Source organism: Chenopodium album, chromosome 22 (genome assembly GCF_948465745.1).
Source record: "Chenopodium album chromosome 22, dcCheAlbu1.1, whole genome shotgun sequence".
NCBI lineage: Eukaryota > Viridiplantae > Streptophyta > Magnoliopsida > Caryophyllales > Amaranthaceae > Chenopodium > Chenopodium album.
Window position 1 is genome coordinate 24,631,895 of NC_137855.1, and position 10,628 is coordinate 24,642,522.

General features: G+C 35.1%; 1 non-coding gene across 1 annotated transcript; it reads left to right on the top strand.

The window, feature by feature from the left end:
• Nucleotides 1-2,317: 2,317 nt before the first annotated feature.
• LOC145606452 (small nucleolar RNA R71) lies at nt 2,318-2,423 on the top strand. Its single transcript, XR_014105321.1, has one exon. It is a non-coding gene; the product is annotated as a small nucleolar RNA R71 (small nucleolar RNA).
• Nucleotides 2,424-10,628: the final 8,205 nt, after the last annotated feature.

The window sequence follows — 10,628 nt, forward strand, 5'->3', positions numbered from 1 at the left end:
TTCGAATCTTCAACTCTTCAAGCTCAAGGGGTGCACACATGATTTATGATGGTGATGGGCACTAGGAGTGGCAGTAGCTAAGGCTTAATATTGAGGGCACACACTTCCTTTGAAGGGAGCACAAGAGAAGAGCCAAGACTTGGAAACTTCCACTTCTTTGCATCTTGAGCTTCCCAAACTCCATGAACTTGATCCAAAAGCTTCTTCCTCCATAGTGGATCACCAAAATCAAGACCCGAACCTCGTCCAATACGTACAACCACGAAAATAGAGCAAATAAAGAAGAAAAGGCTAGAAAACTAACAAAATGCACAAAAGCTATAAAATAAGAGAAGAAAGGTAAAACTAAGCAACAAAGCATAAAACTAAGTACTTATTAAGAATGAAAGCTATGAAAAGAGAATAGAAAGGACCTAAATGCTCGTCAAATGTGTGCCATTTATGACACACATCACCTTTACATCAATGATGGCCTTAGAGGTGGCTAAAAACGGCCTACCCAAGATAATAGGAATCCTTTCATCCTCATCCATCTCTAGCACATAAAAATCCACGGGGAATGTGAACTTTCCTACCCTAAGGGGAATGTCCTCAACCTTACCCATGGGAAATTTAATGGACCGATCCGCTAGTTGGAGAGTAATGTTAGTGGGGGAAAGGGTTCCTACACTAAGCTTTTGGTAGACGGAGTAGGGCATGAGGCTCACACTTGCTCCTAAATCACACAAAGCTTTGTCAAACTCAATGCCATTAATAGAACAAGGGATGGAAAAACTACCCGGATCCTTCAACTTGGCGGGAAGTTTGTTGGGAAGGATTGCACTAAAATTGGCGGTCAAGCTCACTGTTTCACACTCCCTTCTCCCACTCAATAGATCTTTCAAAAATTTACAGTAATGGGGCATTTGTTTCATAGCATCTACAAAAGGAAGGGAAACATGCAAATTCTTGATCACATCCAAAAACTTCCCAAATTGAGCATCAAGCTTAGCTCTCACAAATCTTTGCGGAAAAGGTAACCTCTCCTAGGTTGGAGATTTAGGGGCAAGGGGGTGGTCTCTTTTTCCTTTTGCACCTCAACATCTTTCTCCCTCGCAACATTAGAAGGTTCCTTGGTTCTCTCATCCCCCCTCTCTAATTCTACTTCATTTCGAGGTTCCTCCTCAACTAAGGGGTCACTCCCTACTACCTTTCCACTCCTTGTTGTCACGGCATACAAAGGTTTTAGGTTGACTCCTTGACTAGGGATAGAGGAAGAAGAAGAACAAGAGGAATTGGAAGCAAGTTGGGCAATTTGGGTTTCAAGTATTTTCATATGAGCATTGACTCGCTTTTTATCCTCCTCATTTCTCTTCTTTTCTTCCTCATGCATTTTCATCATGGCATCTAGCTTAGCCATCACGGGATCATTAGGAGGGGCCTCAATTTGAAGAGGTTGTTGAGGTGGAGGAAGTTGGGCTTGATGGAAACCCGGAGGCCTATTGGTTTGGGCATAGTTAGAAACATTTTGGCCCCTATTGCCTCTGGTGCCTTGGTTGGGAACATTGCTTTGTCGATTGTTTCCCATGTTACCTTGATCACCAAAATTTTGATTTTGATGGTCATGGTATCGGGAGTTGGGTTGTTGGTTTTGGTAGCCATACCCCCTTTGGTTAGAGTAGCCTCTTCCATTGAAATTGGAAGGGCCTCCCCCACCATGGTATTGGTTACCATAACCACCACCACTTTGGTTCCAACCACGGTTTCCACATTGATTCCAATTCCCCATTTGATTGGAGTTTGGCCTCAAATTCCCTAAATTTTCCATTCTAGGAGCAAAATTCATAGCATTGACATCTTCTACATTATCATCATGTTCATAGGGAGGGGGTTGAACTTCACAAGCATACACACAATGGGAGGTATCATGATCATAGGTTTCACAATTTGAGCAAAACATGCATCCTTGAGGCATTTTATTATAAGAAGAGGGGGAAGAAGTGGCCATACCATTGCCTCCCTTGGTTGAAGGGGAGGTATTACCATGAGGGTTGGACCTTTCTTTCATCATTTCGTCCATTTGCTTGGCCATCTTAAAGATTTGGGAAGAAAGGTTGTTGATTGTGTTGGCTTGCTCCAATGCATAGACACCTTTGCTAGAAGTGGCCTCCCTTTCTCCTTCGTACCAATCATCATAATGCTTTGCGGCCTCCTCTATGATGCATTCCACTTCATCCTCTCCCTTGTTCATGATTGGACTGCCGGCGGCGGCATCTAGGCTTGTTTTCCCTTGAGGCTAGAGACCTCCGTAGAAAGTGTGATGAGTTGATACTTGGGTATCCCATGATGTGGGCATTGACGTTGAAGCTCTTTGTACCGGTCCTATGCCGCACTTAGAGTCTCACCACTCTTTTGGCGAAAACCTTGAATTAAAGGTCGAGCCTCGGCGGTCTTCCTATGGTTATAAAATCTCCTCAAGAAAGCCGTAGTCACTTGGTACCAAGTTGTGAGAGAATTAGGGGGCACCTCCTTCTCTAGCCATTCTAAACCTCTCCCAATTAAAGAAAATGGAAACATCTTAAGGCGGATATACTCTTGAGTCACTCCGTTGGCTTTGATCGTGTCACAATACTTCTCAAATTCTTTCAAATGCTTATGAGGGCTCTCAAATTTTCCACCCGAGAATTGTTTCCTCTCTATTAAAGCAATCAAATTGGGCTTGATTTCGAAATTGTTGGCTTGAGTGGTAGGGGTTAGGATCCCACTTTGGGCTCTAAAGGCTTCGGGAGCCCCAAGACGACTCAAAGGTGTATTCTCTCCCATTTCTTCTTCACTTTAGGACTTAAAGATTGAAAAGGGGTTGATTTCCGGACTTGATGGCGAATTAGGGCTATCAAAGTCTTCACTTGAGGGTGAAGATGGTGGAGTATCTTCCAATTCTCTTACTCCTTCTTTCGTTGGGGTGTGAGAATTTCTACTCCTCGCTCTCGCTTCTCTTCGAAGTAAGGACAAAGATCTTTCTAGCTCCGGATCAATGGGAATCAAAGACCTTGAGCGAGTTCGTCCTCTGTTCATACAACAAAGCTAAGGAGAACGTAAGCACTGACAAGTAATAAGTAGTAACAAATACTAACAAAAAAGAAATGAGATAGTCTCAAATAAAGTAATGAAAAAGCAATGGAAGCCGTCTCCCCGGCAACGGTGCCAATTTGACAAAGGATTAAACGTTTCGTCAATTGTCTATCCCTAGATCAAATATAATTTATACACCTAAACAAACCTAATACAAGTATAAGGCAAGCATAGGGGTCGAACCACAAGGAGACATGCATAAACACCACATTCAATACTTAATACTTAAGCTACCTCGGAACGAGAAGTGTGAAAAGCTAAGAAATTAAACTAGAGATTAAGAATGATTAAAAATCAATATAACTAAGCACCAAGGGAAGTAGGTAGATGTAGTTGCCAATTGATCATGCAATAACACGGAAGCAAAGCAATGGTAAACTAAGCATGCAAGAATATCAAATTAAAGCTCAATCTAACCGCCTTCTGGGGTTAATCAATTTCTCCTAACATAGCCTCCATGTCTCCACACTAGAACCATATATTAGAAGGTGCAATCAAAGAACTATCGATAACAATGAACCTTAACTAAGTCAACTTCCGTTTCTTGTTAGCAAAGATTAACCTTTAATCAACTAGCAATGTGCACTTGCAAGAAGATTAAAGAATATCAAACATACAAAGACTTTAATCACCATTAACAAAACCCCCAACATCGTAAGCATGAATCAATCAACAACTACACCATCCCCACACCCTTGGCTAGGTGACTACTCACAAATCATATTGAAAACAATATCAATCATCAAATCAATAAGCATCAACATGATCAATAAGCAATGAAGGAAAAATCAAAATAAGCAAATAAAACTAAATACAAAAGTAAAGAAAGAGAGTAAGAGATTGCTCATTAATTGAAGATGAAGATTTACAAAGATTCAATCAAGCTCCTTCTTCAATATCCAAGTTCATCAATGAAAATCCACACTTTCTCTCTCTACTAATGAAGTTTCTCTCACTAGATTAGGGCTAAAATGTTTCTAAGTAATGATAGATGATAATACAAACTTGAATAGATGGCTATATATATGAAGCATAAAAGACGGAAATATTAAGCCTTGGAGAGCCCTCTAGCTTGCAGCCGCGCCCTCTACATCGTGGGTTACGGGGGTGTTAAACCTAGACAGCCGCGCCTGCGGCATGGGAACCCGCGCCCGCGGCTCCAAGGAGATGGCATCTCCTTCCAAGGAGAGGCCGCGACACAGCAACAGGTGTCAAGTCAGCTCGAATAGCCGCGCCCGCGGCTTAGGGAGGAGAGCCCTCTCCTGAGGCGCGGCGCGACATATACTGAAAGATTGTGAAGTTGCCCTACTCAGGTCCCCGCGCCCGCGGCATTAGGCTCCGCGCCCGCGGCTCCCCTACTCTGCCTATCTTCCATCTTTGATCAACATCATCCTCCATCCAAGTCTAGCCAAGCCTTCAATGGTTCATCCGGAAGGGCCAAAGTCCTACAAAACAAAAGAAAAAGCTAGAAGAGACAAGAAAAGGGAACGAAAGAAAGAAAACACGAGAAAAGCAAACAAAGAAAAGGAAAACAACGAGGGGGGGAAAAGGGGCAAACAAGCTACAAGTGGGAGGAAAAACCCCAAAAAAGGAGCACTAAACCGTAGCATAAATGCCACTCATCAGTTCTAAGGTTTTAAGGTCTTGTAGAACCAAAATCCACCAAATTCGGCCCAAATAGGAAGAAGCGTTCCCATTTTCTACATGCTCTTTCTAATGAACTTATAAAGGCTTGAATCATGTCAAATATATGTATTAGTAACTGCCTAAGCATAGAAATCACTAAGACAAAGCAAGTTATAAGGTTTTAAGGTCTAGTAGAACCGAAATCAAGCAAATACGGGCAAAATGGGAAGAAGCGTTCCCATTTTCTACATGCTCTTTCTAATGATCTTGAAAAGTCTATATTCATCTCAAATATATCTATTTATAACATGATAAGAAAACAAATCACAAAAACAAAGCATGTTATAAGGTTTTTAGCTTTTGTAGAACCAAATTCAAGCAAATTCGGCCCAAATGGGAAGAAGCGTTCCCATTTTCTACATGCTCTTTCTAATGCACTTATAAAGGCTTGAATCATGTCAAATTTATGTATTTTTAACTTCCTAATCATAGAAATCACTATGACAAAGCAAGTTATAAGGATTAATTGTGTGGTAGAACCGAAATCAAGCAAATTTGGGCAAAATGGGAAGAAGCGTTCCAATTTTCTACATGCTCTTTCTAATGAACTTGAAAAGGCTTGATTCATGTCAAATATATGCATTTATAACTTCCTAAGAAAATAAATCACAAAAGTAAAGCATGTTATAAGGTTTTAAGGTCTTGTAGAGCCAAAATCAAGCAAATTCGGCCAAAATGGGAAGAAGCATTCCCATTTTCTACATGCTCTTTCTAATGAACTTGAAAAGTCTTGAGTCATGTCAAATATATGTATTCAAAAATGCCTCACAAAAGAAATCACAAAAACATAGCAATTCATAAGGTTTTAAGGTCTTGTAGAACCAAAATTAAGCAAATTCGGGCAAAATAGTAAGAAGCACTCCCATTTTCTACATGCTCTTTCTAATGAAATTATAAAATCTTGAATCATGTCAAATATACATATTTATAACTGCCTAAGCAAATAAATAACAAATCAAATGCAAGTTATAAGGTTCTAAGGTCGAGTAGAACCAAAATCAAGGAAATTCGGGCAAAATGGGAAGAAACGTTCCCATTTTCTACATGCTCTTTCTAATGAAATTATAAATGTTTGGATCCTGTCAAATATATGTATTTATAACTCCATAAGAAAATAAATCATAAAAACAAAGCAAATTATGAGGTTTTAAGGTCTTGTAGAACCAAAATCAAGCAAATTCGGGAAAAATAGTAAGAAGCATTCCCAAATTCTACATGCTCTTTCTAATGAACTTATAATTGTTTGAATCATGTGAAATATATGTATTTATAAATTCAAAAGCATATAAATCACAAAAACAAAGCAAGTCATAAGGTTTTACGGTCTTGTAGAACTGAAATCAAGCAAATTCGGGCAAAATAGTAAGAAGCATTCCCTTTTTCTACATGCTCTTTTTAATAAACTTGAAAAGGCTTGATTCATTTCAAATATATGTATTTATAACTACCTACCAAAATAAATCACAAAAACAAAGCAAGTTATAAGGTTTTAAGGTCTTGTAGAACCAAAATTAAGCAAATTCGGGCAAAATAGTCAGAAGTCTTTCCATGTTCTACATGCTCTTTCTAATGAACTTATAAATTCTTGAATCACATAAAATATATGTATTTATAATTTTCTAAGCATATAAATCACTAAAACAAAGAAAGTTATAAGGTTTTAAGGAGTTGTAGAACCAAAATCAAGAAATTCGGGCAAAATGGGAAAAAGCGTCCATATTTTCAACATGATCTTTTCTAATAAACTTGAAAAGGCTTGATTTATGTCAAATATATGTATTTATAACTGTCTAACAAAAGAAATCACAAAAACCAACCAAGTTATAAGGTTTTAATTATGGTCATCTAGAACAAAAATCAAGCAAATTCGGGCAAAATAGTAAGAAACATTCCCATTTTCTATATGCTCTTTCTAATGAACTAAAAAAAACTTGAATAATGTTAAATATATGTATTTATAATTCCTAATTATAGAAATAACAAAAACAAAGCAAGTTATAAGGTTTTAAGGACTGGTATAACCGAAATCAAGCAAATTCGAGCAAAATAGGAAGAAGCACCCACTTTTTACATGCTCTTTCTGATGAACTTGAAAAGGCTTGATTCATGTCAAATATATGTAATTATAACTTCCTAACAAAATAAATCACAAAAACAAAGGATGTTATAAGGTTTTAAGGTCTTGTAGAACCAAAATCAACCAAATTCGGCCCAAATGGTAAAAAGCGTTCCCATTTTGTAGATACTCTTTCTGATGAACTAATAAAGGCTTGAATCATGTCAAATATATCTATTAGTAACTGCCTTAGCATAGAAATCACTAAGACAAAGCAAGTTATAAAGTTTTAAGGTCTAGTAGAACCGAAATCAAGCAAATTCGGGCAAAATGGGAAGAATCATTCCCATTTTCTACATGCTCTTTCTAATGAATTTGAAAAGGCTTGATTCTTGTCAAATATATGTATTTATAACTTCCTAATAAAATAAATCACATAAACAAAGCATGTTATAAGGTTTTAAGGTCTTGTAGAACCAAAATCAAGCAAATTCGGCACAAATGGGAAGAAGCGTTCCCATTTTCTACATGCTGTTTCTAATGAACTTATAAAGGCTTGAATCATGTCAAATATTTGTATTTGTAACTGCCCAAGCATAGAAATAACTAAGAAAAAGCAAGTTATAAGGTTTTAAGGTCTGGTAGAACCGAAATCAAGCAAATTCGGGCGAAATGAGAAGCGTTCCCATTTTTTACATGCTCTTTCTAATTAAATTGAAAAGGCTTGATCCATGTCAAATTTATGTATTTATAACTTCCTAAGAAAATACTTCACAAAAATAAAGCATCTTATAAGGTTTTATGGTCTTGTAGAGCCAAAATCAAGCAAATTTGGCCAAAATGGGAAGAAGCATTCCCATTTTCTACATGCTCTTTCTAATGAACTTGAAAAGGCTTGAGTCATGTCTAATACATGTATTTATAAATTCCTAAGAAAAGAAATCACAAAAAAGCATGTTATAAGGATTTAAGGTCTTCTAGAACCAAAATCAAGCATATTCGGGCAAAATAGTAAGAAGCATCCCCATTTTCTACATGCTCTTTCTAATGAACTTATAAATGCTTGAATCATGTCTAATATATGTATTTATAACTGAAGCATAGAAATAAAAATAAAAATAAAAACGCAAGTTATAAAGTTTTAAGGTCTTGTAGAACCGAAATCAAGCAAATTCGAGCAAAATGGGAAGAAGCATTCCCATTTTCAACGTACTCTTTCTAATGAACATGAAAAGGCTTGATTCATGTCAAATATATGTATTTATAACTTCATAACAAAATAATCACAAAGAAAAAGGATTTCATAAGGTTTTAAGATCTTATAGAACCAAAATCAAGCATTTTCGGGCAAAATGGTAAGAAGCGTTCCCATTTTCTACATGGTCTTTCTAATGAACTTATAAATGCTTGAGTCATGTCAAATATATTTAATTGTAACTGCCTAAGCAAATGTAAACACATTCAAATAAAGCTTTTAAAATCAAGTGAAAGTCAAATGCATTCAACGAAGATAATTGAGTCAAATGAAAGTCAAACACATACATAAAAAGCTTTTTGAATCAAATGAAAGTAAAATGCATTCAACAAATCTAATTGAGTGAAATGAGAGTAAAACACATTCAAACAAAGCTTTTTGAGTTAAATGAAAGTGAAATGCAATTAACAAAGCTAATTGAGTCAAATGAAAGTCAAACACATTCATACAAAGCTAATTGAGTCAAATGGAAGTCAAATGAATTCTACAAAGCTAATTGAGTTAAATGAAGGTCAAACACATTTAAAAAAAGCATTTTGAATCAAATGAAAATCAAATGAATTCAACAATGCTAATTGAGTCAAATGACAGTCAAACACATTCAAATAACGTTTATTGAATCAAATGAATGTCAAACACATTAAAGCAAAGCTTTTTGAACCAAATGAAAGTCAAATGCATTCGACAAAGCTAATTAAGTTAAATAAAAGTCAAACACATTCAAACAAAGCTTTTAGAATCAAATAAAAGTCAAACGCATTCAACAAAGCTAATTAAGTCAAATGAAAGTCAAACACATTCCAACAAAGCTTTTTGAATCAAATGAAAGTCAAATGCATTCAACAAAGCAAATTGAGTTAATTGAAAGTCAAACACATTCAAACATAGCTTTTTGAACAAAATGAAAGTAAAATTCATTCAACAAAGATAATTGAGTCAAATGAAAGCTAAACACATTCAAATAAAGCCTTTTGAGTCAAATGAATATTAAATGCATTCAACAAAGTTTTTTGACTCAAATGAAAGTCAAACATATCAAACAAAGCTTTTTGAATCAAATGAAAGTCAAATGCATTCAATAAAGATAATTGAGTCGAATGAAAGTTAAACACATTCAAACAAAACTTTTTGAATCAAATGAAAGTTAAATGCATGCAACAAAGCTAATTGTCTCAAATGAAAGTCAAATACATTCAAACAAAGCTTTTTAAATCAAATGAAAGTCAAATTCATTTAACAAACATAATTGAGTCAAATAAAAATCAAACACATTCAAACAAAGCTTTTTGAATTAAATGAAAGTCAAATGCATTCAACAAAGCTAATTGAGTCTAATGAAAGTCAAACACATTCAAACAAACGTTTTGAATTTAATGAAAGTCAAATGCATTCAACAAAGATAATTGAGACAAATGAAAGTCAAACACATTCAAACATAGCTTTTTGAATCAAATGAAAGTGAAATGCATTCAATAATGATAATTGAGTCAAATGAAAGTCAAACACATTCAAACAAAGCTTTCTGAATCAAATGAAAGTCAAATGCATTCAACAATGATAATTGAGTCAAATGAAAGTCAAACACAGTCAAACAAAGCTTTTTTAAATCAAATGAAAGTCAAATGCATTCAACATAGCTTTTTGACTCAAATGAAAGTCAAAGAAATTCAAACAAAGCTTTTTGAATTAAAAGAAAGTCAAATGCATTCAACAAAGCTTTTAGATTCAAATGAAAGTCAAACACATTCAATCAAAGCTTTCTGAATCAAATAAAACTCAAATGCATTCAACAAAGCTGTTGGAGTCAATTGAAAGTCAAACACATTCAACAACGCGTTTTGAATCAAATGAAAGTCAAATGCAACAACTAGTAAGACGGTTAATTTCTAATAGGAACAATTCAAAAATTTGTTGCCTCAATTTTTTTCTAAATTGCTATAAATAAAAAATTAGTTGTCAGAATTTTTTGATATATGGAAACAAGACAAAATTTGATGAAATCTAGCAACAACTAGAAAGACAACTTGTTTTCAATAGCAACAAAAAAGAGATTTATTAAATAAAATGAAAGTCAAATGCATTCAACAAAGGTAATTCGGTCAAATGAAAGTCAAACACATTCATACAAAGCTTTTTGAATCAAATAAAAGTTAAATGCATTCAACAAATCTAAATGAGTCAAATTAAAATCAAACACATTCAATAACGTTTTTTGAACCAAAGAAAAGTCAAATGCATTCAACAAAGATTATAGAGTCAAATGAAAGTCAAACTCATTCAAACAAAGCTTTTTGAATCAAATAAAGACAAATGCATTTAACAAAGATAATTGAGTTAAATGAAAATCAAACACATTCAAACTAAACTTTTTAAATCAAATGAAAGTCAAATGCATTCAACAAGGATAAATGAGTCAAATAAAAGTCAAACACATTCATACAAAGTTTTTGGAATCAAATCAAAGTCAAATGCATTCATCATAGTTAATTGAGTCAAATGAAAGTCAAACACATTCTAACA